The following is a 20,937-nucleotide window of genomic DNA, read 5'->3' as shown; positions in this document are numbered from 1 at the left end:
TGGAGGCACGAACATGACCTCATATATCTGCTGTCGCCCCCTCTGGGGATGTAACACTCCACCTGCAGTGATGGAAGCTCTTAGTTCAGTGTTTAAATGACCTGACGTTGACTCTATTCAAGAAAAACAAAACAAACTTCAAATATATATATATTTCTCTCTGTAATTTGACTCTTACTTGAGAGACCTGCCTTCAGCCTCCGTCTCATTAGAGCCCAGTACACGCTGCTGGAAGGTTGGTGAATATTGTATCGTAACATATATATATAATTCAAAATATCGTTGAATTTTGCATGAGGACGCTTTATTTGAATTCAGGGACGGAAATGAGGGGAGATGACGGACGGATGGAGACTGGTGGAAGGAGCGAATTCATCCGAAATTAGACACAATGAAGAAGGAAAAATAAATAAGTAAATAAATAAATAAAAGCTGACGGATGAATGGACACAGACTGTAAGAGGCAACGTACACCAATGAACCGGACTCATGGGAAACTCAGGAAAACCTCGTCCTTAAATCTGCTCATATACGTCTTCACTGGGAGGGGGGGTGAGGGGTGAATAATATAAAATAAAATAAAAAAAAAAAGGAGAGATCCGCCTCTCTGTTATCTCGTCTCCTTTATTATATCCCAGCATTCAGATGGGCGCTGCGTGAGATGAGAGAATCAGTTTGTATTGAACATGGTTGAATGCAGTGCTGATGAAAGCTTATGCTGATAATAGCTTTTTCATTATGTCCTTAGCCGGGCTTGGCATTTTTTATTTTATTTTATTTTATTTTTTCATTCACAGACGGGGAGAGAGAGAGAAGTTCAGATTTTCTCTCCGCCGCTTCGTTGGTCGGGTGTTTGTGCCTTTTCACTGGATGTTTGCCATGTGTGTTTGGAATATTTATTTTCTTATCCTACGTTTCTGCTCTGTTAATCTCCATAGAGACGACGCTGTGAACGGGGGGGTTGCTTTTATGCCTAATAATACATATCAGTGATTAATTGTTGTAATTGATGCTGTTGTGTAATAATTGTCACAACCACATTCCTTCGTCTGGTGATTATCAGCAACAACTCCAACAGCCTCAGTGGTTGAGTTTCTAACTGCAGATTAATTCATTAGTTGCTGCTGTTTTTGTTATTTTGACATGACCTCAAATTAAGACATAAATGAGCGTTTTCTATGCTAATGAAGGGTGACAAGAACCTTCCTAAGAGAACAGGAACCCTTGGAGGAACCAGGGTCTAGACCAGGCCTGTTCCCAGAAGCTTTTGGTTCAGTCAGTTTCATGGGAATGAACTCGAAAATTACAACAGTAGTTCAGAAACCTCACTACCAACCCAGACGATTGTATGAACTCAACACAATCCCCTCATGACCATATCTGGAGTACAACCAACATGGTCTTTGATCGTGTCAGATACATTTATTTATTTATGGGTTGTTATGCCTGGTAACATGAGACAAAAGTGTTTATTCTTACAATTCATAAGTGGAAAAGTATTGATGCTGAAAGATGATGATGAACAAACAGCACTTGTTGTGTAATTATATTAATTTGTGTTGGTTTGAAAACGATCATTACTTCCTGGTTATCGACTGCTGAAAATGTGCAGCTCAGCTTAAGATCTCAGTTTTAAGATCTGGCCCAGCTGGATTTGTAGTTGAATAGTCCTGGTCTAGACTCTAGATCTGTGGAGGTAGTTTGATGCTGAAGAACATTTGGTTTAGTTGGAAATAAAGCAAAAGACCTGGAGCGATTCAGGCTACCGTGAGTTTTTTTTTAGTTTAAAGGTTTCGTTAGTCACCAAAACAATGTGGAGACGTTCTAGAATGATGCTCTTCAGGATCATTGGTGATTCTGAATTGGGTAACGCAAGCATAAAAAATGGATGGATGAATGAATGAAGGGTGGAGTTAGTCTGGAGTCTCACCTTGGGGAACTGATTGTGCTCCTGAAATCGAATCGTTTTGGGCGAAAAGATTCTGCGACATAGTCGTACTTCTGAGCACCGTGGAGTCGTTTGGAAACCAGTGTCTCCGATTGGTTTTAGGACTTTCCAGTCGCGTTTCAGCTGATTTTCTTCCTCACGCCCGATGATGAAATCCAAATGGAGCGTTACCAGACTCATTTTGATGGATTTCGCTTTCCACAGCAGCGTTACACATGTGGCATTTTTATTTTCTTTGTGCTTTGTGGCTGATGCTAATCAGCACAGAGAATACCAAGGGCTTTTATTTTTTTTATGACCAATGGTCTGATTCGTACACTTGTGCAAATGACAACATTCAGCAGGAATTTCAGATCATTGCACTAATTTGATTAATCTCCCTTATTGGGCTTTGACCGTGCAATGAGGGAGCTTGTTTCTGGGGATTTGTTCTTGGGAAATGTACATTTTATTTAGGAAGGTTAGGGTTTAGGGTTTAGGGTTAGCAACATTTACTTGTGTGCTGGTGGAAGTGGATTTTCACTTCCACCAACACACAAGTAAATGTTGCTGAAACGCATAACTATAAAACCAGCTAAAGAAAGAGATTCATGACTGGTTAGCTCATCAAGACGAGACAATAAGCTTATTGTTGCAGAAGGCAGACTAATGATTTTGTTCCAACCAATGGTTTTTAATGACGTTGCGGCAAACGCTGATCCCGTCTCAACTTTTTTTTTTTTTTGTTTGCCACATGACTACTCTCTGGAGTTCTTTTTCCTCACAGAAATAAATGGGCGACGTCATTTGAGACGTGGAGCGATTCAGGATACGATGATGATGATGACGCTTTGGAGCCAAGTCGCTGATCTCCCCAACGAGAAGTTTTATTTTTTTCTCTTTGGGTGAGGAACTAAGGGTGTTTTCAAACGCTCCATCTCCCTCTCGCCCGTGGTTTTGTGGAGGAATTTATGGGATGTAATAAAAGTTTAATGTTCAGTCGCAGACATGCAAAGAGAAAAATCATTCTGGGAGATATCTTCCCTCCCGTGCATTTGAGAAAAAGTACAATAGTTAAACCAGGAACAAGCATTTTTATTCACTGAAGTCACTCGAGCTGGAGTAATGGACATCAGTGTGGAAAGTCATAAATTTCCCACGAATGCCACAGTGTCGGCCCAGTTTGCTCCTCCCCCCACCACCCTATTTGGTTGCATGAGATGCATCTGGAAGTCGTGGGATTTTGTTTACTTAGAAAAACACCGTCTGATCTGAAAAGATGTGGACGTCGGTGTGAAAGCCCAGTTCGTTGCCATCCAGCCTCATTCATTGCCTCCTCTCTCTCTGACTCCCCCCACCCTCCCTCACTCCGTCCCTGAGGAATGTCAGTCATGCTGAGCAGAACCAGATGTGTTTTCCCTCCACCTCTGCACTAGTCCGCCCCTGCTCCATCCGCTGATGTACGCTGCTGTGGGGTTTTAAAACACTGACATGGGATAGTTTCAGAGTTTTGCTTTGGGTTTTCAGCAATTTCTCAGAATAATATCCCCTCTGTTGGTGGTAAAGCTGCAGAGATGACAGGAATATAAAGTTGTCAGCTAAAAGTCTCACGATAAAACTGTCAATCAAGTGGTTTGTATGAGCTGAAAACGATAATAATAAATAGTTAATATTATTAAATGCAGTTTACAACAAAAAAGGGGGTCATCAACTCTTGTGGCTAGTTAGTAGACCAATGTAGCTGTTGAGCTAATGGCTCCATTGCATGTAAACTGCGACAATGACTCGATTAAGCTGTGCATGTAAACGCACTGTGTAACAATGGGTCAGTTTTTGTGATTGTTTTTGCAAGAAGCCAATTCAGTTTCTATCATCGACTTTAGAAAATAACAGTCTCGCTCGTCCACACTTCCTCCCATTGGTTAAAATGATGCTAGTATCCCGGGGATATGGGTGCCGCCATCTTGCGAGTTTGGTTTCGTGATGTCACATCCTGTTTCAATAGTGTGGAATAACTAAAATGTAACTTGCCATTAAATTAACTACTTTAAAGGTAGGTTAGCGCTGGTGGGGCTTATGGCCTTTACCGCAGCCAGCCACCAGGGGGAGCGCCACATGCTTTGGAGGTGCCATTGTCATATCAAAGATCGCTAAAGTTTAATATGTCCCAAAAGATCTGCAGAGATTTATTTTGTCCGTGCAAGGAGATCACAAGATTAGCCCTAATCCACTGAAATGAATTTGGCAAATTGGCTTTACTGGCTTTAAAGGATTTTATCAAACAAATTTGAATTTGCAGTTATGCAAATGATAATCATTCTGAAGATGTCACCTTGTGGTGTTGTGCTCAGTTTTTGACATTATAAAATAACCATTTAAGTGATTCATGTGGAAACTAAACTGCAGGTCACTTCATAATGATTGATGCCTTATTTAAATCCAGTGTCTGGTTCGGAAAAGACAAGAAATGAATGAAAAGCTCTCCTGCCAGTGCTGAAAACTGCCGCTGAGTTGTTGGGATTTAAACTGACACAGATAGTTTGGTTGAATCGGCAGCTCACAGTTATGAATGAGTGGAATTAGGTGAATGTGAAACGGTTGGTGTTCAGTCGACCTTCTCCGGGGAAATAAAGAGTAAAACCACATTTGTTCCGAGATAATGTTGCTTGTAAATCCTTAGAAATGAGTTTTTAGAGAGGGGGGAAATTGAGGTGAGAGGAGGTAAGATATGGAAGGAGAGAAAAGAGGTAAAGAAAACCAGGAAGATACATAGTTTTCTGTTTTTCTTTTTAATGATGGCACATATTGGTTTTTTGGGTGTAGATTCGCCTGCCCTCTGTTTTTTTCTGCTCATTTTCCTCCTCTTTTAATCTCAGTAAACAAAGAAATTCTTCCAGCAGTGCGGATCCATTTAGTTTCCACTTCATTTCGGAGCCGTCCTGTCTCGGCGGCCTTGATCAGAGTCCACTGATAGAGCCAGATTCAACAGTTCCTGTCGGACTGTTAAACAAACCACTGCTGCAGCAGCTCTGTTCCACTCACCACCTTTTATTTGTCCTCTCCCTCCGTTCCAGCTTTCCATTTAAGGGAGGGAATTTATTTTGAATTATTGTTTAGAATTTTTATTACAAACCCTATCACATTTTTGTCTTTGAGGCACGTTTATAGCATTTTTTAGCAAAAGTCAAAAAGCTTTGCCTTAATTCAAGTCTTCTTCTCATGCAGTTTGATGAGATGGTTGCTGATTTTCTCCAGATCCGTACAAATTCACAGACAAATGGTTAGCAATGCAAAGAATAAGAGGAAAGGTTTGACTGTATTTTGCTGCAACCTACCCTCAATGTGGAAAAGTTAAACCTTCTTTGTTAGCTTAACATAGCCAGACTCGCTACTTATTAGAATATAAGTTGGATTATCTGCACACAATGGGATAGTTCTCCAACCAATCAGAGCCATTCAACTCCATGGCGCTCAGGTAAAATGACATCACTATTTTTGACCATCTCCACTTAAAGCCCCACCCAAACAATTTGATTGGCGGAGTCAGGCCCTGCCAAGATGGCGTCGGCCAGAGACGCCACACTGAGCTTCAAAACACCTCTTTAGGGCACATGTAAGTGGCCTGCAGAGCCATCAGCTCAGAGCTGACCCAGGTATCTACTGTCTGGAGAAGTCTGGACAGAAGTGGTTTTCATGGAAGAGTTGCAACCAAAAATCCATCCCTCTGACATGGAAACAACTGATGAGTCAACATGTGAAACATTTGTCTGTAGCAGAAAGAAGTTTGTTCACCGAAGGGCTGGAGAGAGCTACAATAATGAGTGTCTGCAGGCAACAGTGAAGCATGGTGGAGGCTCCTGGAAAGGCTTCTGCAAATGGAGTTGGAGACTTGGTCAAGATTAATGGTCCTCAACGCTGAGAAATACAGGCAGATACTAATTCATCATCAGTAACATCAGGGAGGAGGATGATTGGCTCAACATTTATTCTACAGCAGGACAAAGAGCCCAAACATCCAGCCAAGGTCATTAAGAACTACCTTCAGAGTAAAGAAGAGCAGGAAGTCCTGGAAGTGATGGCATGGCCCCCACAGAGCCCTGACCTCAACATCATGGAGTGTGTCTGGGGTTACATGAAGAGACAGAAGGATTTGAGGAAGTCTACATCCATGAAAGATCTGTGTTTAGTTCAGGGCTGGAGAGCTACAGTGAAGCATGGTGGAGGCTCCTTACAAGTTTGTGGCTGCATTTCTGCAACTTTTGCACGTTATGCTGCACATTTAACAATTACCTCAACATGCTTTTGTGACATTCTCCACCACAAAAACACCATAAAAAGTTAAAATTACTATTCCTGGTCAGCCACAAAAAAAACAATCTGCGATTGAAAGCCAGTAGATTGGTCCTATTCATTAGTCTTCCATCATCACTGGAGTCATTACCCCAGAGAGCGCTGAAATAGGGCAGCAGAGTTGCACAAAGACACAGTGCAGGACAGTTTAGACAAGGTTTTTTTTTTTTTTTTGCCCTGCATGCCTTTGGCCTCATAAACAAACTGATTCATGTGTGTGTGTGTGTGTGTGTGTGTGTGTGTGTGTGTGTGTGTGCGTTCTCTGATCTGGTGACACTAAGCAGAAGAGGTCTGCTTTGCTTCCAGTGGATGCAGAGAGAAAAAGAGAGAGCGAGAGACAGAGCGCAGGGAGATGAAAAGAGAAAGAGATAGAGAGAAGTGGTGTGTTGTGTTTGGGAAGTGGGTCAGGAGGAAGTTGAGGGTGTGTTTTTAAGTGTGTGCATTTTTGTGCACGGTTTCGACCTGGGTTGTTGGACGTGTGTGGGAGCTTGTGCCTCTTTGTTTGTGTGTTGACGGTGCATAACTCAATTCCACGGGGAGGCCGGAGCTACAGCGCCTCTGTTTCCTGTCCTAATTAGTTAAAGTCCTGCACAGATAAGCCTCCGCACAAACGCACACATCTACACGAGTCATTCACGCATTTCGACTTCTTATTAGAGTCTGGTAACACTACAAAAAAATACCTGTGCAACCAATCAGAGACGTTTTGTTGGAACAAATTTAACAAAGCTAAGATGACGCTGTTATACTGACTGCAACACAAAGCCCACCCATGTGTTGCCGGGCAGATCTTTGCAGAAGCACTTCCCAGAAGAAACACTCCAGAGCAACTCTACAAAAAATTCCACTTAGCCAGGAAGCCAGACCAAGTGTCCTAACATTTATTATTTTTTTTTCTTTTTGTCCAAGTACTTATGCACACGTCCTGCCTTCTTATAAAAATGTTGTGGCAAACGCGTTAGCAGCATTAGCATTCATATGTAAAAACAAAGATAAAACATAGACGCAACTACATTTATTTGTGTTTTCTTGAAGACTTTTTCACTGAGTTCTGCAGAGAAGCTGGTGGAGACTAAACCGTAGTACCATCCTGGGATTGGTGCATCTAAAACACAAAGCTAAAACAATGGTAACTGCACTTCTAGTTCTAGCTTAACATGTGAAATAAAGTCATCATAAATGGAGAGTTAGCTAGCCTGAACTTTCCCAATCGACAGCTTATTTGTGTTTCCTGGAAGATGTTTTACCATCCACTCACTTATTCAGAGGTGGTGGTGGATCCCAAACCAGGTCCAGGTCAATATACAGTCCATCTAAACACAAAGCTAAAGAAGAAGACATCTGCACTGAAAGGAAACTCAAGAAAATTTAATATCCAGTTGCCCCGTTTTAGTTTTGTTGTAAGTGTAACATGACTGAGAATCCCACCAGACTCCATCATTTCCCGTGACCTGGATGACTGGGATGCAATGGTTTGGTCTCCACCAGCTTAGATGTCGGAAAACAGATCCTCGCGTTTTTTTCAATCGGGGCAAACAGAAAGTTTGTACGGGGCTCCGATTGTGGCGGCCGCTGTTCCGCTATCTGTCTCACATAACACATGACACCATAGGAAGTGTGTGTGTGTGTGTGTGTGTAACAGACAAAGAGTGTGTGCTTTACTTTTTTTTTTTTTTTTTTTTGGCGTGGAGGTCAGACGGAGAGCAGAGGGCGTTCCTGCCAACAATCTGGACCCGCTGAGAGAGTCAGTCCTCCGTCTGCCTCCAAAACAGAAAACACATCAGGATGTTTAATGAAATCATTTCAATATAATGAAGCATTCAGCTCGCCGTCCTGCAAATAAAAATGGAAAAAAAAATAGTTGAAAGAAGCTCAAATGACAATAATATCCAGAGCTGGTGGCGCTTTAGCCTTAGACTGACTGCAGAGGCCGTTTGTCGAATCATATCGAATGGAAGGAAGAGCGCGAGCGGGGAGGTCATGTCAGGGTGAGCTGGAGAGGAGAATGCACAATAGCCTCCTGAAAATTTAATAAAGCTCATGGAAATGATTCAGATATTTGAAGGCTCTCGTGTTTCTGCGGCGGTCAGGTCAGGATTCAGATTTAAGAAAAAGAGCAAAAACCCATCAGAGATTATCTCCTCTCCACGTACGTCCATCAGTTTGATTTGGTTTCTGTTAGTAATAAATATACAAATCCACGTTTTATGAAAAATCTGCTCGTGATTATCTGAACTTCATGGTGCGTTCGTGTCATATGTCAATCAACTGTATCGTAAACCCAGATGGAGCATTTATTTATTGTCCACCGTCGGCTACAAAGAGACAGATCTGAGCTTTAATGTCCTAAAACTGGTCTCCTGTAGGTTCCTGAAGTCTGTCCTGGATTCAGTCCAACACATCTTTTCTCTCAGAGTTAATGTAGTGTGGAGAGGGCAGCTCGTACCTTGTGTTCTCTACTCCAGAAATGTTCTGGTCCTCCAACGCTGCCATAAACTCCATAACCCTCTCTGGAAGATTTATCTCCAGGAAACTTTTCTCTTCTTTTAAACATTGTTCATTGTTGTTGTTGTTGTTGTTTGGGTGCAGCTTTTATCGGAGTGGACTCTGTTTAATCATTTTATTGTTGGTGGTATTGAATGATGATCCTCCACCTCCTCAGCAAACAACCACATGGTTCTTCCTCATCTTCTTCTTCTATATGTGGGAGCTTTAACGCTAACCAACCGCCACTAAAACGTTTTGAAGCTACATGGTTTATAACATAACGTAAAATAAACAAAAGATCAGTCATCATTTTAAAAATGCCAAGAAGGACATCTCTATTTTTAAGCCGTTTAATAAAAAAAATCTGCAATCCCAACACTTTAAGAAGCTGCGAGCTTGTCGACAGACTCTGTCATCCTTTCCCTTCCACACCTAAACTGTCTCCAGCAAAAACAAACTTATTAGGATTACATCTGCCTCCCCACCCTTTACCACTCAGACACGAACAACGTGACTGATGGGAGCCTGAATCCACACCTCGCATTACTGCCGTCTGATGGATGAATATGGATGTGGAGATGGAGAATAGCATCTGTCTCTGCGTTTTAAATGCGTCTACATGTCAGGAAAAGGGCAGGTTGTTAATGCTGCCTCCTCCCCCGGGATGATTAAGCCGTGTCTATCTACACATCTAAACCCTCTCATACTGTAAATCTACTGTATGTAAGTGTGTGTTGTGTTACCGAACACACCCTGCATTCCTTCATGTTTTCGTGTCACTGGAAATGGACACTGCGCAATGTTAGAATGTAAATGGAGGCCAGCGCCGCCGCTGCTTTCCCAGCTGTTACATCAGTATTAACAATATGGAGGCTCCCTCGAGTGCCGCCATGTTTGGTTATGTGATAAATCTGAAGGTTTTAAAGAAGATGCTTCATCGTCCCTGTGGGGGTAATTTGGCTCACATCTCTCCTCTGGTGAAAACATTTCTTTCCTTTAAAAAGGCTGAAAAACTGCAAGTAAATCAGAGCCTGGCGATCATCTATAGTTCAGACCAGAATGGGATTAATACGGGATTGAATGTTGGATCCAAACCACATCTGTTCTCAGTTTTGTGCAAAAGAGTCAAGAGCAACAAGAGCCGTAGAGGAAAACATGGAGGACAACAGTTATTGGAAAGAGGCTAGAGATTTATGCTAAGGTAATGCTAACAGTGATGAGGCAAAGAGCTGGGATCTAGACCGATCAGGCACAACATATTGTGTAGGTGTAGGTAGGTAACAGTTGTGACTCATCAGAGAATGAACATGGACCTTCTGAGGCCTTTGGGTCCAGTGGGTTGAGGGGAGGGGCCTCTATGGTGGAGCATCACGGATACTTGATGAGTTTGGGATCTAGTGAATTTAGAGGTTGTGGCTGCTGCCATCAAGGAGGGTGGGGGTGACTGGTCTGGTCTAGGCCATGTCCAAAAAGTTTCCCAGCAGAACATTGTCTCAGGATGGTTCAAATGCTATTCACTGCTCTCGTCTTTGGTCATAATGTTGTGGCTGATCGGTGTGAGCTAGCCCGAACATGCCCCGCCCACAATTTTTTTTTGTGGTAGGAAGTTTTTTTCTGGAGTCTCTTCGTTGGGAACTGATTCTGCTCCTGCAAAGATCCACCGGGCCAATTAAATCGTTTGGGGGGCGGGGCTTAATGTGGTGATTGACAGAAGAGTCAATCTAAGAGACGCTGAGTTGAAATTATTTACAACAAAATGTCTCTGTTTGGTCCGAGGACTGTCCAGTTGCATGCGGAGGTATTTTTCTCATTATTGGCATCATCTTCAACAGGGGGTTGGGGACCCCTAGGGAGTCTGTGGGGGTACTGCAGCGGGGTCGCAATATCTTTGGTTGATTAGATATTTTTATGTATTTTTTTAAAAATCCCTGCTTAATCTCTCCATCAGTTTGGATCCTTGACCTGAAAAACACTGTAAACAGGATAAAAGCATCAAAATGCTGTATAAAAGAGGCGCACTGCACCTGTTAGTTCCTTCCTAAAACTGAGTTCATCTCATCTGGGAATAAAAATATCTTTTCATGCTCATCATGTGTAATTGCCAGGTGAGCCGTGTGCTCGGTCCCCGAAGCCCAGCCGATGAATATTTATTGTCTTTCACGGTTTTCAGGCCACTTCCTGTTGATGGAAGGAAACATTGTGTCAGCTGATGCTTTCGCCATCTGGATGTTTAGATGTTGGACGTGAGACGCTGGAACATATGGAGGCGCGACTGCTATCCAGAGGCATATGGTTCTTTGAGATAGAGTCGAGACAGACCGGGCTATTGAGCTGGATGGCACCGAGGGCCTCAGCGCTGTTAGAAGTGCTGCCAAGCAAACTTCACCACACACACACATGGACATTCATAGTCGCGCCTCAGTAGCTGCTCAGATACTGAGCTCGACATTAGTCCCTGTTTCTGTTGGAGAGACGAGTTTCTACCAGTGTGAAATGAAAATGAAGATACCTGTGAAGTGTTTCATCCCCAGGCTTATTCAGCAACATTTGGACCCGGGCCGCTGCTTTGTCCACTCTCTGTAGCTTTTTGTTTCGTTTGCTCGTCTCATTATGAAGATTACTCCCCACAAATTGATTTTTCTGCTTATCTTCTCAGCAAAAAAAAAAGGAAGTCCCCTTTATTTTAGCGTCTGTCGTGCCTGTGAGCATTACTGTTATCGTTAGGGGAGAAATAAATAAATAAATAAAATAAATAAATAAGAAAAGTTCTCTTTCTGTGTTATCCCAAATTAAAATGCCTTTAGTTTGGTTTAATGCATGCCCTGATGAAGAGCTCTATTTAAACTCAGGCAGGGCTCCAGCTTTCTGTTATTATTCCAGGCAGTAATACGCTTTCTCTCTGATAGATAATACAAGATTTTTTGGCAGTTTCTGTGAATTAATTAGGTTTAATTAACACTGCCGTCAGTGTGCTGTGAACATAAGCCTGGCTTCACTGTGATGAGCCACTGCAAAGATTAGAATTTTTGGTACAACAAAGTTTGTTCTGTAGTCACGGGACCTTAAATCTTCCTAAATGTATCTGTAGTTACTTTACTAGTTTATTACCACTAAATTATATCATAACTACCTTCATTTAAGAAAAATTGACTGTATATAGAAATTGGAAAGACTATGTGTAGCGTCACAGCTTCTCAAAAGAGAAGCCAAAGCTAATAGAGCTCCCCCTGGTGGCTGGCTGCAGTACAGGTCACAAGCTCCACCCCCCTCCATGTTAGTGGGCGGGACTTGGGCCCAAATAAAACACTAGAATAAACGTCAAATAAGTCTTTTTCAAGGATTTTTTCTGTCATTTCATGTAGTTAATATAATGCACCCAGAGCATCTAACTGTCACTCAAAAAAAAGACACGCCCGCTATCATGCATAACTGTTAGCCTTGATATAATTTAAACAGACTTGCTAAGCTAGCTTCTTTGCATCTTTGCAACCTTTGTCACTAGACTCAGATTCTGGTAAGAATTTAGTTCAGACTCCAGATTTTATCTATTGAGACCAGAACTGTTTTTGTACAAGGCTATAAACATGTTTATTTATGTATTAAAGTTGATTTGTTGTTGGAGTCGGCCTCCACTGGCCTCCACTGGCCTCCCATTAGTTGAACTGCAGTTTTTTTTGCACTTCCTTTATTAGCTTGCTCTATCAGCAGCCTGCACCAGGTGCAATGATTAACATGCTAACACGCTAAAGATGATAGAAGTAACAAGCTACAATCAGCACTTTGTTGTCTTAGATTAGCATGCTGGAACGCTAATATTCGCTGATTGTAACTAATTGCAAGCGTCGTGTCGCATGCATTTGCTCTGTGGATCATAACTTGGTTTGCTTTTGTTTTCCCACCAGCGGTTTTCTAAGAGATGAAGATTTATAATTTCCTGACACATGTTACGCGGATAAACTGCAAGTCATCACATTTAACATTTAACTGAAAGCAGTGATCCTTGTGCATGGAAAGTAACTGGAATTAAATGAGTAACAGATTAACTGGTGCAGAGATTCAGAGGAGCTTCTAAAAACAATACATAAATAGAAGTATGACTGAAGAATCTATCTACCTTGTGTTGAGTCACTCCAGCTACACATTCAGTAGATGGACTTAATTAGAAAAGTGATCTGTGATTCAGAACATTGTGAATAACTTACCATAATTATTATTGCTTCATTTTTCCCTTTAAATTGTTTCACCGCCGTTTCTAATTGCTTCCAGAGCATTTTTATTTCATTTTATTTTTTTTATTGATGTTTCATCAGTATCCATCACAACACCATATGGCCTCACTTTATAGGACGCACAAACCTCAGAGACTGTGGGAAAACTGTGGCAATTATGAGAAATGTGCAGCCAGGGAAGACAGGAAGACTCCTCAGGCAAAGTGGACAATGGAAACACCTTCCTCAGACGAAACACGATGCAGTGTCCCGGCTCCTCTGGGCAAACCACTGACAAATATGTCACCTGGCGCTGACCTGTAACTGGAGTGCAGCCCTCGGGCCACTCATTAATCCATTCAGCTAAAGCAGAGCTGTGCTTTGAGATATCGCATGACCAACAGCCCACGCTACAAATCCCATATTTATCCAAACTGCTTCTTATAAAGTCATTTTCTTGTGTGTTTTTTTTTATAGGAGAGCAAGGTGATTGATGTCATCGGGAATCAACACGACTAAACACTGAGAAGGTAAGGAAGTTATTTTATTTTGTTTAACGTCGTTTATTTCTCTTTTCGCTGGTTTGTACTGATGCAGGTTCCCGGGAATATCATTGGCTGTTTGTTTTGGTGGTCTCAGGTGCTTGAGTGTGTTTGTGTTGGGTCGGAAGGGGCCTTAAAGGGTTAATTGGAGGCTTCGGGCCGTTTTTTTGAGAAATAAACTCACGCCGAGACTCTGCTGCCGCCCCCTCAAACAAACAGCCTTCTCGTATGTCAGCCAATTACCGACTCTGCACGGACCTTTTCTCTTAGTATATTGGTTTTCTCCTCCTAAAAGAAGCCATCAGGGGTCTGAAGTCCGAGCAACATCGCCACATTGTATTCTTCAGCATGTTCTTAGATGTTGGAGCCATAGTTTCTAGAAATAAACGGACACCTGGGCATCAGCTTTAAATGGCCTTCTGAAAAAATGAGGATGGAAAATCTTTTTTTGTTCTCACTGTGACTTAAGCAGGATTTAGAAGTTAAGCTTAGATGTCAACCTCAAGTGGATAAGGGATTAGAATAAGACCTCTGTATATAAACATAGACCGTAAGGTCTTCAGTTCATGCAAAAACTCAACAACAAGTCTCGACCTGAACGGATCCGAGTCCAGGTCTTTGCGTCCACTTTGAGTCTGGGCGGTGGCCAGCATTCTTCTGGTCTGATTTTAGCAGTGTCATAGAAAGTGTCTCCTACCTCAGTTTTGTTTCAGTTAAAAAAAATAAAAAAAAATAATGATAATTCCACATTAGATTTTTGAAAAGTGAAGAAATGTCTCTATTTGCCTCTATGGGAGGAACTGTAGGAGTCTCTTGGTGCTGCGACCACGCCCGGCATCACAGCTGGAAATGTAGTTTGGTAACTGCTGCACAGAAAGTAGTCAACACATATCAACGGTATTACTCAGGATGTTTTACGGCGTTTACACTGAGTTATACATGTGTAAATATTTCCCATGTTGGGATTTGGCTCAAACAGGGAACTGGACATGGGAGCTCACAGAGCTATAATAAATTCCTTTAAAACGGCAGCGAGTGACATGTCCGGGTTCCTAAAGGAATCTATTCCTAAGAGTTAACTCTACTTTTCACTGAACCGTATTTAAATAGTTAAGCTTGATATAAATATGTGTTGTACCCTTATTTTAGTTACTCTTTTATAGTTTCTCTCACTTTATTCTATTTTTGCCTTATCCTAAGCGACGTCTTGTCTTATTTTGGCTTCATTTGTTTTGTCTTGTGGTATCGTATCATATCGTATTCTATCATATCCTATCGTGTCAAGTATCGTGTCATGTTTGGAATCGTATCGTATCGTGTCATATTGTATCATATCGTATTGTATCATACTGTATCTGGTTGTGTCTTGCCTTGTCGTATCACATTGCGTCTTGTTGATCATAATTTTCTCTTGTCTTGTCCTGTATTGTCTTGTTGTATCGTATCGTATCGCATCGTATCATATTGTATCGTATCGTATCATATTGTATCGTATCGTATTGTATCTGGTTGTGTCTTGTCTGGTTATACCGCGCCTTTTGTCGTGTTGTATCGCATCTCGTCTTGTTTTTTGTCGTTATTATTGTGTTGTTTTGTGTCATGTCTTGTCGTATTATTGTATAGTGTCTTATCTTAAAGGCTTTTGAAGGTTTTAAGGTTGACTTTTTACTGGCCAACACACCGATTATTATGTTGTTAAGGCCGCTGTGTTGACTAAGGCAGCTTCAGTCCGCTTCAGTTCACAGTATCTCCAGTATCATTTCATGTATCCACACACTAGCAGCCTTTCTTTACTCCATTATGTGAATGACTCCTTTGACTCGTCTAGTTCTGAGTGAGTTTGGATCCTTGGTACAAGGCATGTGAAAAGAAGACACGCAAACAGATTTCCTACAACAGTGTTTCCTGTGACATCCTTGTCTCTGCTGGTGCCTGTGGATTGGCTGCAGGCTTATTTGTCCGTTCATAACCCCAATGTTTTTCCCCCACTCAGTACTATCTCTGCTTTCTTTATTTTTTGAAATAGTTTAAATCGGTGAAATCATCTCTCTCGTTCTTGGTCCAGATGTGTCTCTGAGGGCCGTTCGTGCAGCCTTTCAGTGTGACCGGCCGATTTGAATGGCCGTCTGATCTGAATGACTGGTTTCTATGATCTGCTGCTGTTCGCTCACACTCTGCCAACTCGTATTAAAGCGTATCTCTGCGGTCTGCCTTTCCTTTTACTTCCCCCTTCTGTCCTCCATCCATCACGGTTTCCCCCTCGCCTCCGTGTTCTCCCGTCTCTCATTCCCCCCTCTGTTGTGTTATCTGCTGTGTTTTCCTTTCTGTTTTTAAACGAGTTCTTGTTTCCATAATACGCTTCATTTTCTCTGCCGTCCATGGGAGCTTGTTCCTTGTCGCTCCCTCAAATCTTAGAAGAAATAAATACAAGGGCCCCTGTGCGGGTGACTTTCCAGATATCAGGTCAAGTTATTCATCTGCGTCTAATACTTGCTGTGTACCGCGATCAGCTGATGAGTTTTCTTGCCTCGCTCTTTGATGTCGGTTGTGCAGGACAAAGTGCAGTCACGTCAGCTCGGATCTTCCCTTTTATCTACGTTCACCCTCTAACCTCAACTCTAATTTAAACCCAAGGCAAAACATTTGAATAATATTTTCTGTAAAAAGAACCGAGTCCTGACTCTAAACTAGCCTGTAATCAGAGCCGTATATGAAGGAAGTCGTATCTTGGCTCCCGAAAAGACTTCACTTTATATTTAGAAGCAAAATATAAAAAATGTCAAATATTGGAAAGATAAATGTTGGCAAGCGTTCAGAAATTCTTGTAATACGGTATTCTGGACAAGGGCTGTGGACGGATTGGAGGTTTGCTGTGATAAGATTAAAATAAACAGACGTGTCTTAGCGGACTTGGACCAGGCTCAGCTGACTTGGACTTGGCTCGGTGAGTGTGCCTCAACTTTTATAACCTTCTATATAAATAACTCTGGTGGACTTCAGAGTTAAGATCTGTGCTGTTGCTTGCGGAATTCCTGTGACGAAACTTGGACTTGTCTCAAATGACATTTGACCCGAGACTTGAGAGACTTGTCTCCATTGATTTGGTACTTGGGATCCCATGAAACTTTGGACTTGTCTTAACTGAAATTAGTTGGGATGTTTTCCTCTAGTTATTTAATTTAGTCATGTGTTGCCTTGCTTCCTTGGACAAAGGAAGTTCTAAAAAGATTCAAGACTTGACTTGCTTCTTTTTGCCTTAAACTTGTCTCGACTGACTTGAGACACGACTTGGACTTTTAAAACTCATACAAATAGACTTGGTACTTGCTTTTAAAGATCAGATTGTGACTTAGTAATTACCTTAACGAACCTCAGCCTTGTTCTGAATGACATGGCACTTGAACCGAGATTTGAGAGACTTGACTTCATTGACCTGATAAGAACTTGACGACTTGTCGACCTTTGACTTGGACTCGGACTCATATTTGTCTCAGACATGAACTTCTACTCACTGACTTGGGTGTAAACCTAATATTTGCTGTTGAAGACTAGAACTTGGCCTAGAGGCCCAATGCCTGAACTTTTAAACCTCTAAGAAATTGACTTATCTCGGTGGACGTGGACATTGGTGCAGATACTTGCTTCTAAAGATCTCAGCTCTTCTTGATTGACCTTGGAATTGCTTTGACTTGGATTCTCTTAATATAGTCCGACATGACTCGTATTTGTCTCATTTGCCTTCGAACTTATTTTGACTTTTACTTGTGACTTGACCTATGACCTGAGGGATTTAAAATGTGCTTGACTCCATTAACTTAATTAAGACACAAAGCTTTGTTTGAACTGTCTGTTAATTAACTTGGATCTTTTTTGGACTGATGACATTTTGTTCTTGACTTTTGATAAAAAATGATGAGAGACTTTTGGACTTGGACTACAAACTAGCTTTGGAGAGACCTTTTGTGCTTGAACCTGCCTTGACTGACTTGGACTTGGCTCGGTGCCCTCGCCTGAACTTTTAAAACTCTTATAAACCAAAGCAGACGCACTCTGGAGCTGCAGTCTTTTTCTTTCTCGTCAGCCCCCCTCCTGCCGTGAGTTTCCTGAGGCTGGCTGCCACAGAAGAAGCCCAGCAGATGGTTCAGGCAGCGGGGTGTTCAGCCGAGATGAGGCCCCCCTTTCCTGGCTAAGGCCACCAGGGGCCTCAGGGCGCACCGGAGTGGGGGCCCCACGCTCTAGTTATGAAACAAAACAGACTACTCTTGTTATTTAAATACAAGTTATGTAGCTTTGACACGGTTTAATACATGAAAGCAACCGTTTGACAGTGGTGAGGTTTCCAGCTGGAGCTTCATCAGTATCCTCCGTTCTCTGTCGTAGGCTCATTTTAGTCAATGCTAACTTTATACGGTTATTTACGGACCTCCCTCTCTGAGAAGTCTCAGCCTAAACTAACTGACTTTCATGAGACGACTGTGAAGGCGTGAGAAGGATCGTAACACCGCCTCGTTTTAGGGGAACGTTTTTAGGCCTTGTTAAGACCGAGCATTAGCATCAGACCTGGGGAATCTGAATCAATGGGATCCCAAAGGATCTGTCGCTGTTTCAGAACCATGAACTCATTTTTAATTTTTTTCTTTTACTCACATTTTTCTTTCTCCACATGCATTCAATCAGTGTTTCCTTCCTTTCTTTCTCCCTTACAAGCATCTGCCAGTAATATCATGTTGATGTTGACATGGTATCAGAAGTATCGATGTTTTGATTTGAGAATCGATTATGGAGCAAAAAGACCTGGTATCGGCGGTATCGATCGGTATATATAAATATTATGATATTCCACTGTTCCCCTAAAGGGTTTTGTTGTTCATTTGCATTCAGACACTGAGAGATTAATACACACAGATACTTGAATCTCGGACACTTTCCAATAATAGAATTCCTGTAGCCGACAGAACCTAATTCATATTCATTAAAAGGGTTCTAGCTTCATCTTATATATATTCCCATATTTCCTGTGTATTCCTATGAAGCTGCCGTGCTCGTTGATTTGTCCGTAGACTTTAGGCGCGATCATTGATAATATGTCAGGGCGCCTCTTTTCAGTAAACGTTTGTTTGACATGTTTGTTCTTGAGCAGATTCAGTCCCGAACGTGTAAAACTGTGAGTGAAAACACTTCGTTATCGTGAGCCTAACGTCACTTGGTGGAGTTTTTCTTGCAGCGTGATTCAGACGTAGCTTGTGTTTCTGTCTGGACGGCTGGCTGTTGTGTTTGGGTTGAGGCCCAGAACTGCAGCGCTGCGTGAAATGTGAGGTGTGTCTGAGTTGGACTCGCTCGCTCACAGATGGCAAACATCACCAAACATCAGCCAAAACTCAGTGTGTGTCCTTCTCTTTCATTACATCGCCTTAATCGGCTCGTTAATACAAAGACTAGATCATGGAGGGGAGGGGGGAGGGAGGGGAAGAAAAGAGGACGGATGGAATGAAGAGAAGGGAGGAAAGAAGTGAGAGAGGGAAGAAAGGGGGAGAGAGAGGGGGAAGGAAGGAAGAAATGAGGAGGGATGGAATGAAGGAAGCAAGGAAGGTAGGAAGGAAGGAAGCAAGAGAGGGAAGAAAGGAAGGAAGGGAGAGAGAGGGAAGGAATGGAGCAAGAGAAGGAAGGAAGAGAGAGAGAGAGAAGGAAGGAAGGGAGAGAGGAAAGAAAGGAAGGAAGTGAGGGAAGGAAGGAAGAGAGAGAGGGAAGGAAGAAAGAGAGAGAGAAGGAAGGAAGGGAGAGAGAGGGAAGGAAGGAAGAGAGAGAGAGAAGGAAGGAAGGGAGAGAGAGGAAAGAAAGGAAGGAAGTGAGGGAAGGAAGGAAGGAAGAGAGAGAGAGAAGGAAGGAAGGGAGAGAGAGGAAAGAAAGGAAGGAAGTGAGGGAAGGAAGGAAGAGAGAGAGAAGGAAGGAAGGGAAAGAGAGGAAAGAAAGGAAGGAACTGAGGGAAGGAAGGAAGACAGAGAAGGAAGGAAGGGAGAGAGAAAGAAAAAGGAAGGGAGTGAGAGAAAGAAAAAGGAAGGGAGTGAGAGAAAGAAGGAAGAAAGGAGGGAAGGAGGAGAGAGAAAGGGAAGAGAGAGGAAGGGAGGAAGAGAAGAGGAAGACGAGAAAGGAAGGGAGGAGAAGGAAGGAAGGGATAGGAAGGAAGGAAGTAGGAGAAGGAAGGCAGGGAGAGAGGGAACGAAGGAAGGAAGGAAGGAAACACTAATAATGTGAAAGAACCTTGGACAAAAAAGATGGAAACAAAAACATTGAGACGGATGGAGTGAAGCCAAGACGGATGAAAAGAAAAATGGAACCGGGAAGAAAAGAACGAACGAAGGAGGAAAAAAAGGAGATTTAGAAGCAAAGTTGATGACAAGTAGGCGACTTTTATCAGCTGCCAATGGGTCTGATGGTGTGTGTTAGAGTGTGTTACTGTTTGTTATTGTGTTTGTGTGTGTTATTGTGTTTTAGTGTGTGTTAGTGTGTGTTAGTGTGTGTGATTGTGTGTGCGTTGAACAGCCTCGGGATGGTTTCCAGTATCTTCTAGCGTTCAGTGTTTTGAGGGCGTGGACGAACCGCTGCTCACGTCTTCTGGATTCTCTCGTATTTTCTTTTCTGAGGAAGCCAGCGGAGTGTGGCTTCTGTCTCTCCACCAGGCTGGAACGCTCCATCCTCCACGTTACCCAGGGATTGGACCGAACAGGAGGAGGAGGAGGAAGAGTTGGACAGGCGACAAAACTCCTAAATTACTTTCCTTATTTTATATTATTTTACTTCAAAGTGTTTCAACAGATTAGAGGAGCTGCAGCTTTTCTTCCAATCAGATCCTTCTCTTCTTCTTCTTCTTCTTCTTCTTCTTCTTCTTTTTCTTCTTCTCTTCGTTTTGATTTGATCCTTTTGCTTGCTTTGTGCGCTGAGGTCTAACTGATCATGTTCCTGCAGCTGCAGTCGCATTCAATTTTATTTATTCAGCGTCAATAACACGTGGTTACAGCTGGTGCATGACACACGATTCAGATTCAGATGTTATTGCTTTTGGCACCTATAAGAACATTTAAGCACATAAAGCATTCAGCACATATGACATATAACACCAAACGCAATACAGCACAGAGTGCTGTGCAAAAGTTTTTGGGAAGGTTTGGAATAAAACAACCAAAAATTCCTTCAACTTCCGCAACTTCATTTATCAGTTTTACATTTATTTGGGTGAAGATGGGGTCCTGGTGAGACCATACACATTACATAACCTCCTGCGTCCTCAAATGGGGACATTTAAGCCCACTGTCCTAATTAGGGGACACTTTAGTCTGCCATCTAGTGGTAGCAAAGGGTCAATACACATAGTTGGTAAAATCACGATAGCGAATTTCATATGATTCATTCTACAGACGATCACAAA

General features: G+C 42.3%; 1 protein-coding gene across 1 annotated transcript in view; it reads left to right on the top strand.

The window, feature by feature from the left end:
• Positions 1-20,937, top strand: part of LOC125000409 (plexin-B2-like) — a 159,319-nt gene that overhangs the window by 52,629 nt on the left and 85,753 nt on the right. The window contains exon 3 of the mRNA XM_047575958.1: positions 13,450-13,502. The gene's annotated coding sequence lies outside the window, so the exon portion shown is untranslated. The remainder of the gene's footprint in view (positions 1-13,449; positions 13,503-20,937) is intronic.

Source organism: Mugil cephalus, chromosome 22 (genome assembly GCF_022458985.1).
Source record: "Mugil cephalus isolate CIBA_MC_2020 chromosome 22, CIBA_Mcephalus_1.1, whole genome shotgun sequence".
NCBI lineage: Eukaryota > Metazoa > Chordata > Actinopteri > Mugiliformes > Mugilidae > Mugil > Mugil cephalus.
This window is presented reverse-complemented; position numbering and strand designations above follow the sequence as displayed.